The following is a 9,231-nucleotide window of genomic DNA, read 5'->3' on the forward strand; positions in this document are numbered from 1 at the left end:
ATCTTAGCATCATCAGATGCTGTCCTGACAATAACTAAAGAAATTGCCACCACTCAGGAGACAGCCTTGATCATTGCTAACGGTTTATTCCTGTGTCACCAGGCGAGGTACGCCGTGTGCCTTGACACATTCCACACGGATTCTGGAGTCCCCGAGTACATCATCCATGAATCACATGTGAGCACGAGCCACTGCCGGCGTCCCGCCCTCCCTCGTGTCGACGCTCTTAGTGGTTCCTGCTGAGAAGCTGCCTCACGTGCTCCTCAGACTCGGGAAGCAGAGACGGTTGGGCCTTGATTGAAGACAAAATCCAGGGTCCCTCAACCCCAGGAATTTCCTAGGGGGAGATGTGGGCAATTACTAAGGACAAATTGCTGGCCTTTTCTTCCAACTACAAAGAGGCCCTGTACCAATGTGGCTTCTTTGCACACTGAAGGCTCTCCCACATTGAGAGCCTTTGTACTGGATTATTGGACAAGAGACCAGTGTGCCAGGTGGAGTGGGGGCAGAGGGGGGGCACCCTGACACTCAGCCCCATCTCCCTCAGACCCCAAGGAATTGTCTCAGCCTTGGAAACTGGATTCCTCCAGCACTCAGTGGCCCCAGGCTTTTGCATTCACAGATTTCCTCCTGCTGCTCAGCACACTGTAAAATCCCACACGTATCCCCTCAGCACAGAACAGGCCCCTGCATGCTGGCCAGAGCTCAGTGGCCATGAAGCCCAGTCTGCTCACATGGGTAGATCAGAAGCTAACACTCCAGGAGCAGCACTGTGCCAAGAGCCCGAGGGTTGGTGGGAAAGGCTGCCTTGCTCCCAGATGGCTATTGCTCAAGCGCCTTAGACACTGGATCCAGAGTTCTCTATAAAGGAAAGTTCCAGCACCATCCACTGTGGTTTAACCTGCTAGAGAACTCAACCTGAGCTGAAATAAAGAACACAACAGACAGAATACGCAACGGAAGGGATACAGCTTAGGAATCAGTCAGTTATAAGACCAGACTAAGAAAATCGTCAAAGAAGACTGAAAAAATGTAAAAGAAAACCTAAGAGAATGGGAGACAGTAAAGGGACTAACATCTGAATAAGAGCAATTCTAGAGAGACATAAACGTGGCAGGAGGAAATATTTGAAGAAATAATGGACACAAATTTCCTGGAATAATACAAACATGAAGCACACTGCACCAGAAGAGCTGAGTGCCAGAAAGAGAAAAAAGGAACAACGCACACCTGTATATATGTATGTCACATATATATCACATAGGACTTTACGAACATCAGAGATAAAGCTTACAGAGAGCCAGTGTATCACATGCAAAGGCGAGAGTCAGACTGACATCAGGCTTTTCAACAGCGACACTGGATGCAAAAAGACAATGAGGTAGTGTTTTCTAAGTGTAAGAAAAAGAATTTAGAATTTTATATCCACACAAACTGTCATTCAAATTAGACAGATGGGTCAATTATTACAGAGTCGTGTCCGACTCTTTGCGACCCCATGGACTGTAACCTACCAGGCTCCTCTGTCTATGGGATTTTCCAGGCAATAGTACTGGAGTGGATTGCCATTTCCTTCTCCAGGGGATCTTCCCAACCCAGGGATTGAACCCGGTCTCCTGCGTTGTAGACAGACGCTTTACTGTCTGAGCCACGAGGGAAGTCAGAGTTAATAAACATTATCAGTTAAAAGAAAAATAGTGACTCTATTTTTAAGAACCCAGATGCAAACAAACTAAATAAAATTTTTAAAGCAAAAATAGAGAAAAAAAAAGAAACAAGAAAATAATCCAGATGCACTTAGAGATATCTAAAACATGAGGACGTGCAAAGAGTGGAAGTCGGGGACCTCCCTGGCAGTCCAGTGGCTAAGATGCTGTGCTCCCAATGCCTCTGACCTCCCTGGTCAGAGGACTAGATCCCACATGCTGCAACTAAGACCCAATGCAGCCCAATAAATAAATACATATTTTAAAATAGTAAAAGGATTAAGATAGAGGGTGAGAAGAGGAGGAACTGGAGAAAGTTGAAAGGCACAGACTTCGAGTTAGAGTTAACAGCTGTGGGACGGACACACAGGAAAACTGTTGGCAGAGGAAATCCTGAGAGTTCTCATCACTAGGAAGGAAGGTTTTTTCCTTCTTTTTTTTTTTGTCATATCTATATAGGAATACAGATGTTAGCAGAACCCATTGTGGTAATCATTTCATAATATGTGTAAATCAAACCACCGTGCTGCATGTTTTAAACCGAGTGATGTATGCCAATTACTTCTCAATAAAACTGGAAAAAAAAAAAAAAAGACAACTCACCAGGCAAAAATACTAACCAGAAGAAATCTCAGATAACTATACTAACATGTGATGAAATAAACTAAGATAAAAGGGAACTGTAGGAATGGAAAGAGTCACTTCATAAAAAAGGGTCCTGTTCACAGACATAGCAATTTTAAACATGTTGCACTTAATGTAAAGTTAAAAAACAGCTTATGAAAAACCAATGACTATAGGAAGACGCCATTACATCCACCTTAAGGATCCACAGTTGGTGAATGTCAAATGGTGCGAGCACTTTGGGAAGCATTTGGCGGCACTGACTAGAGTTGGGACACAGAAATTTCATGCTCAGGAAACTGTCTCAGGAGAAACATACACAAAGCACAAAGACAGAGGCACAAGAATGTTGACAACAGCGAAAACGTGGGGAAACCCAAAAGCATCAGAAAAAGTGAATGGATACCTTTGATATGGCCCCACAGGAAACAGTACAAGCAGTCAAAACAAATGAACTACAGCAGTATATAGCAATAAGGAGAAACAAAGTAATGTACTGGTAAATGAAAGAGCCCAAAATATAATATTCAGTGCGTTATCCTTCTCTTAAAGTTAAAAATAGCTTTACAAGAAAATCACACAGCGGGAAAACAAGAGCACAGGTAACTCAAGAAGACAGTTACCTGGCGGGGGAGAACAGAAAACGGGAGGGTGGGGAGTAGGAAGGGAGAGTGGAGGCATATGGTAGCTTGGGTTATTGTCTATGCTAAGTCACTTCAGTCGGTCCGACTCTGCGACCCCATAGACGGCAGCCCACCAGGCTCCCCCATCCCTGGGATTCTCCAGGCAAGAAGACTGGGTTATTGTCAAGTCCTGGCTTTTGTTTTGTGGTGGTGAGTTGGAAGGTGCTGTTGTTAAAAATTACCAATGATGGGACTTTCCTGGTGGCCCAGGGGTTAAGAATCCGCCTTCCGATCACTGCAAGGGACGTGGGTTCAATCCCTGGTCAGGGAACTAAGATGATCCCACGTGCCACAGGGCAACTAAGCCTGAGAATCAGAACTACAGAGCCCGTGTGCTTGGGAGCCCACAGGCCGCAACTGGAGAAGCCCTCCTGCTGCAATGAAGAGCCAGCACAGCTGACAAAAAAGAGGTATCGTGATGGAAAGCAAAGAACACTAAACACTGAATACCTCACACCTATCAGGATGGCTACTATCAAAAAAACAAAGAAAAATAATGTGTTGACAAGGAAGTGAAACTTGAATGCTCTGTGCACAGATGGTGGGGAATGAAAGCTGGTACAGCCACCACAGAAACAAGTATGGTGGTGGTTCCTTAAAAATTTACAAACAGCCACATGATCCAGCAATTCCACTTCTCCATATATATTCAAAAGAAAGCAAGGTTTCAGAGGTCTCTGTACACCCATATTCACAGGAGCATTAGTCACAACCAGTTAAAGGTGGAAAGAACCCAAGAGTTCATCAATTTAGATAAAAAAATGTGACACGGAACAAACAATGGAATAGTAGTCATTCCTAAAGAGGAAGGAAATTATGGCATATGCCCTAATATCTCATGGATAAACCTTGAGAACATTATACAAAGTAAGAAAAAGAATCCAGTTACAAAAAAGACAACTACAGTATGAGCCCACTTATCTGAGATATCTAGTCAAACTCATCAAAACAGGAAGTAGGGAATTCCCTGGCTGTTCAGTGGTGAGGACTCCGTGCTCTCACTGCCAGGACTCAGGTATAATCCATGTTCAGGGAACTAAGATGTGCATGAAGCGTGGTGGGTGCCTCCTACCTCAAAAAGAAAGAAAGCAGAATGGCAGTTGTCAGGGACTGGAGGAAGGGCAAATGGGGAGTTGATAATGGGCATGAAAACACTCTGGAAGTTGGCTGTACAACAATGTCACTGTACTTAACACTACCAAACTGCACACTTAAAAATGGTTGAGATGCTAAAATGTATGTGTATCTCAATTCCAGAATTCAACTCAAAACACACCTAGATACAAATAGAGAGCTGCATTAAGGGAAACTTTAGCCCTAAAATGTAAGACTGTTTCACATATCACCTAGTTACAAAAGGAAAACAGAATCTTTATAGGGAAATCACCTAGAAGCCATCCCTTTAACCAGGCGATCAAGATGAGCGTCACCAACAGTTGGGCATCCTGTATTACCCGCCCTGTGATCTGTGATGCATGAACATCAGTTCTGCACCTGGTCATGCACCTGGTCAGAGCACATCAGCTCTAGGTCATTTTTGCTAAAATTGTTTAACCCAAATCTAAGCATACAAAAACAATCACACAAATCCAAGCCCAGGATACTTTTATAAGAAAACTGGCTCAAACTGTTAAAACATCCATTTTATGAAAAACAGACCAAAAAGTGGTTAAGGAGTCTATTCTAAATTAAGAGAGGCTAAAGAGATACAATAACTAAATGAAAAACCTATTTTTTTTTTTAGGTACAGAGTAGACTGGGACAGTAGACTAGTGGCCCTGTTGAAGGTACCCACTTCATAATTTTTTCACTTTTTCTTCAGGTGTGAAAATTCCCTAACTAGTCTACGGGAAGGGAGGAGGTAAAGCTGAAAATTAATGCGTCAAGGACAAAACCAAATGGGTTAGAAAAAAGAACCACAGAATAAACTCAAAGGCAGTATAAGGAGAAATACAGTAAAAGCAGAAGTTAATGAAATAGAAAAGAAACGAAGAATAACAAGCGACAACAAAAAGCCAGTGCTCAGCAGAGTAATGAACTTCTGCCAAGATGGACAAGACTGAAAAAGAAAAAAGCACAAACAAATACTACTAGACATAAAAAAGGGGGATACAACTTTGGATACAGTTAAGATTACAAGCCTGAAAGTCAATTCAACTTTGTGCCACAGAGGAAATAAGAAATAAATATCACCGACTCAAGAACAGAAAACTGACCAATCCTATTCTCAATAAAAATCTAAAGTTAAAAATCTACCCACTGCAAAAATGCCAGCCACAGTTGGCTTTAGAGTTAAGTTTTACCAAAAATTTTACAAGTGTAAAATCCCTTACACCTTACACAAACACTTATATAATGAGAGAGAACACAAATACAGAGAACATTCTCCAATTCATTTTATGAGGTTGGCATAACCTTGGAAAAAACAAAACCACCCAGACAAGGGTAATACAGGAAAGGCCAAGCTTAAACCATCTCACTTATGAACCTGGGTGCCAAAATCCTCCCAAACATCAGAAGACCAGATCCAGCAATATTCTGAAAAATGCATCATGGCTATTTTACTCTAGGAATGCAAAGATGTCTTAATGTGAGAAACTGTCAAAGTATCTCATGTTTACAGATGAAAGGAGAAAAGCTAGGTGGCCAGTTCAGAGTCCCAAGGGTGCTCCTCAGCACGTATATACTGGTGGCTGGATGCCAAGGGAGGAAAGTGAGCTGGGCCGCATGGGGAGGCTCCGGTGGGAATGACCTGGCTGTAACAGTCGGTCCTGAAGTGATGACATGTGGAGTCTGACGGACCCCACGTCTCAAACCTAACTGCAGCAGGGTCAGGACTGTTTGGCAGTCAGTCACCTGGACTGGCCATGGCATTGGGGAAGAAGGGCTCTGGAACACTCAGCTGACTCTGGGAGCTCTATTCCTATGTGGCTGGACTCCACAAGGAAGCTAAAGAATAGAGGTGGAACTCAGCTGTGGAGAATGACAAAGGGGAATGGCATGCAGACTCTGCCTCTATCAGAATTCCTAGCTATGACCCACAGGAGCTAAATGGCTAATAAGGGAGGAAGCAGTGGAGGTTAAAAGGTTTCAGGAAGAAAAAAACGAGGTTCTGAAGTAGGTCAAAGAATCACTGAGGGATGGAGAAGAATACAAGGCCAAGATTATAGTTACAACACTTCCTTCCCTCAATCACACAAATACACTGGTTAAAGTGGGAAACTGGGAATCCCCTGGTGGTTCACTGGTTAGGACTCTGGGCTCTGTCAAGCCCCCAGGTACAATTCCTGGTTAGGAACTGTAAGATCACACAAGCTGCATGGTGTGGCAGAAAACACAAACTCAAAACAAAAAACAAACGTTTGCTGTTCTATCTGCTCTCACCCCTAGCCCCTTCTGGGTAAAAGAAGCTCTCTGCTCTCTGGGAGACACGTTATATGGATCAGGGTGGCTCATCTTGCCTCCTCTTATTCCCCTTGCTCAGCCTTGGCCACAGTGGTTGCTCAAGAGAGGTAAGTGACCTGAGGAAGGCCAGTCAGTCTTCCCTGAAATTCACGGAGCCGGAAGAAGTAATGCTCTGTCAGGACTGAGCGCAAACTGGAGCTTCGTGAAAAATACACGTGTAGAGAGAGACGAGTTCGGCAATCAAGAGAAGCAGAGACAATCCAAGACGACGAATGAGAACCCTGACAAACCATGCTGGCCGAGGTCAGCTCTGCTCTGGAGACCAACAGGTCAATGGGCCCTTGTTTCTGCTGGTTTGAATCAGCCTTTGTCACTTTTAAGTAAGATAGTCCCAAATGATACAAATACCAGGTATGGCCTTTTGACCCCCCAAAACTGAAATATACATAAAATATGATTCTAAACATGCGTAAATTACCAAAGTTGTCTCAAGGATAGAAAACTTGAGTTCCACAGAAGACTTCCCTGGCAGTCCAGTGGTTAAGACTTCACCTTCCAATGCAGGGTGTGTGGGACCAGGCCCTGATTGGGGAGGTAAGATTCCACATGCCTCATGGCCCAAACACCAAAGCATAAAACGAAACAATGCTGTAATAGATTCAATAAAGACTATTAAAAAAAAAAGAACACTAAGCAGGGAATTTCCAGTGATTCAGCGGTTAGGACTCTGTGCTTTTTCTGCCAAGGGCTTGAGTTCGATTCCTGGTTAAGGAATTAAGATCCCGCAAGCCGTAAGGCACGGGCCAAACAAAACCCAACACAAATTAAGCAGAGTTACATCAGGATTCAAGGATGGTTCAACACCAGTGTAAGTCAGTGCAATCGTTAAAAACAAAGTCTTTTGACTATTTCAATGGATACCAAAAATTTGTCAACATGGAATAAAGGGAGAAAACATTATGTTGGGTACAGAAGGAATCCTTTTCAGCCTAATGAAGTTTACCTACCAGAACCCTAAAGCAAGCATGATATTTCATGGTGAAACCTGAGAACCATTCTCACCAAGAGGAACAAGGGTGTCATTTGACATTATACTGGAGGTCCTGCACTCTGTAATTCATAAAGAAAAGAAATGAGTGTAAAGAACAGGATAAAACTGACTCTAGAAGGATGTGATTTGACATTCTACCCACAAAGCCAACAGAATCAACAGAAGAACTATTAGAAGTAACGAGAATTCAATTAGATCAAACAGGCGGGCGCACAGAAATGGACAGCGTTCCGACATGCCACTGATGGTCGGAAATATAATTTCAAAAGAGCCCATTCATAACAACAAATAGCTAAATTAGAATTCTTAAGGCTACACTGAACTAGAAACATCAAAGACCCACATGAGAACTACATCTTAGAAAACAGTACACATAATTCATTTCTGGATAGGAAAATCAAAAACTGGGGAGTATGACTCCTTTCCAAATCAAACTATGAGATTTAAAACCATGCCAATGGTAGCCAGGGAACTATATCCGATATTCTGGGATAAACCATAATGGAAAAGAATATTTTAAAAGAATGAACATATATGTAAAGCTGAGTCACTTTACAGTGACTTTACACTTTACGGTCTCTGTACAGCAGAGATTGGCACAACATTGTAAATCAATTATACTTCAAGAAAAACAAAACCCATGCAACGGAAATCTTCACAGAACTTTGAAATGAAAATCGCCAAGTTCCTTCTAAAATTCTTACATAGAAGAAAATATGAAAATTTCAAGCAACAGCGGGGTAACAGTGAAGATGAAATAACAACCATGCCATAACATATGGCATGTGCACAAAGATCAACGGGCCAGATTTCAGAGCGATTCATAAAAACGTGGGAAGTTCATTTATTTTAAAAAGGTACTTTAAACCAGCGAGGAAAGAATGAGCCACTGATCAATGGTACAGGGACAAGTGGCTATCCCTTTAGGGAATAAAAATTAGCCATCTCCCATAAAAAATAAAATTCAGACAAGTTAAAAATAGACCCACACATATACATCTGTAACTCACCTGGTAAATTTTTGCATATAAACGTACATACATTTCTATACATGCGTATATACACATATACATACATACAGGTATGTGTATACATGTAAGACTATACTAAGCAAATACAAGAGAGTGAATGAGGAGCAAGTAAATGAAACAGTAGCTGAAGAGGGTGTGGGATCACGGACAGATTTTTCTGATTGTTTCTCAGATGGGAGAGTCTATCATACTTTTGATGCTAACACATCTAGTAAAGAGGATGATAAAACCAAAACTCACACAAAGTCCTGAAGCAGAGACAGGCTCCAAAGAGCAAGAGGAAAGGCTTACGTCCCACTGGGTTAACGGGCAGTAAGACGACAGGAGTATCAGTGAGCACCGTGTAGGGCAGGTAACAGAAAGGTGAGAGTTCCCTCCAATGGCTACCATTTCTTTACGAATAATGAGCTGCTGTGTGTAACTAGCAGAAGCAGAGTTGGTTAAAAAGTTTTCAAATACAGCATCCTAGGGTAGATCTGCTAGGTGGGGCTGAGTGGCCATCTGAGGTTTTAATTATGAATTTCAGGTAAAATAGTGGGTCAGGTTGGCTGTTTTCCCTAAGAGTTACTTGCGCACGGGCACAGAGTGCATGACTGGGTTGACCGTGGTCAGATTTTACTAGATGAACACGATGGAGGCAGAAAGGAAGGACAGGGTGTAGACCGTGAACTGATGCTGCGTGAAGAGGGAAATGAAGATCGGAGCATCATGGTCAGAATGCGGCATGGCTG

The sequence above is a fragment of the Bos indicus genome, chromosome 29 (assembly GCF_029378745.1).
Source record: "Bos indicus isolate NIAB-ARS_2022 breed Sahiwal x Tharparkar chromosome 29, NIAB-ARS_B.indTharparkar_mat_pri_1.0, whole genome shotgun sequence".
NCBI classification, from domain to species: Eukaryota; Metazoa; Chordata; class Mammalia; order Artiodactyla; family Bovidae; genus Bos; species Bos indicus.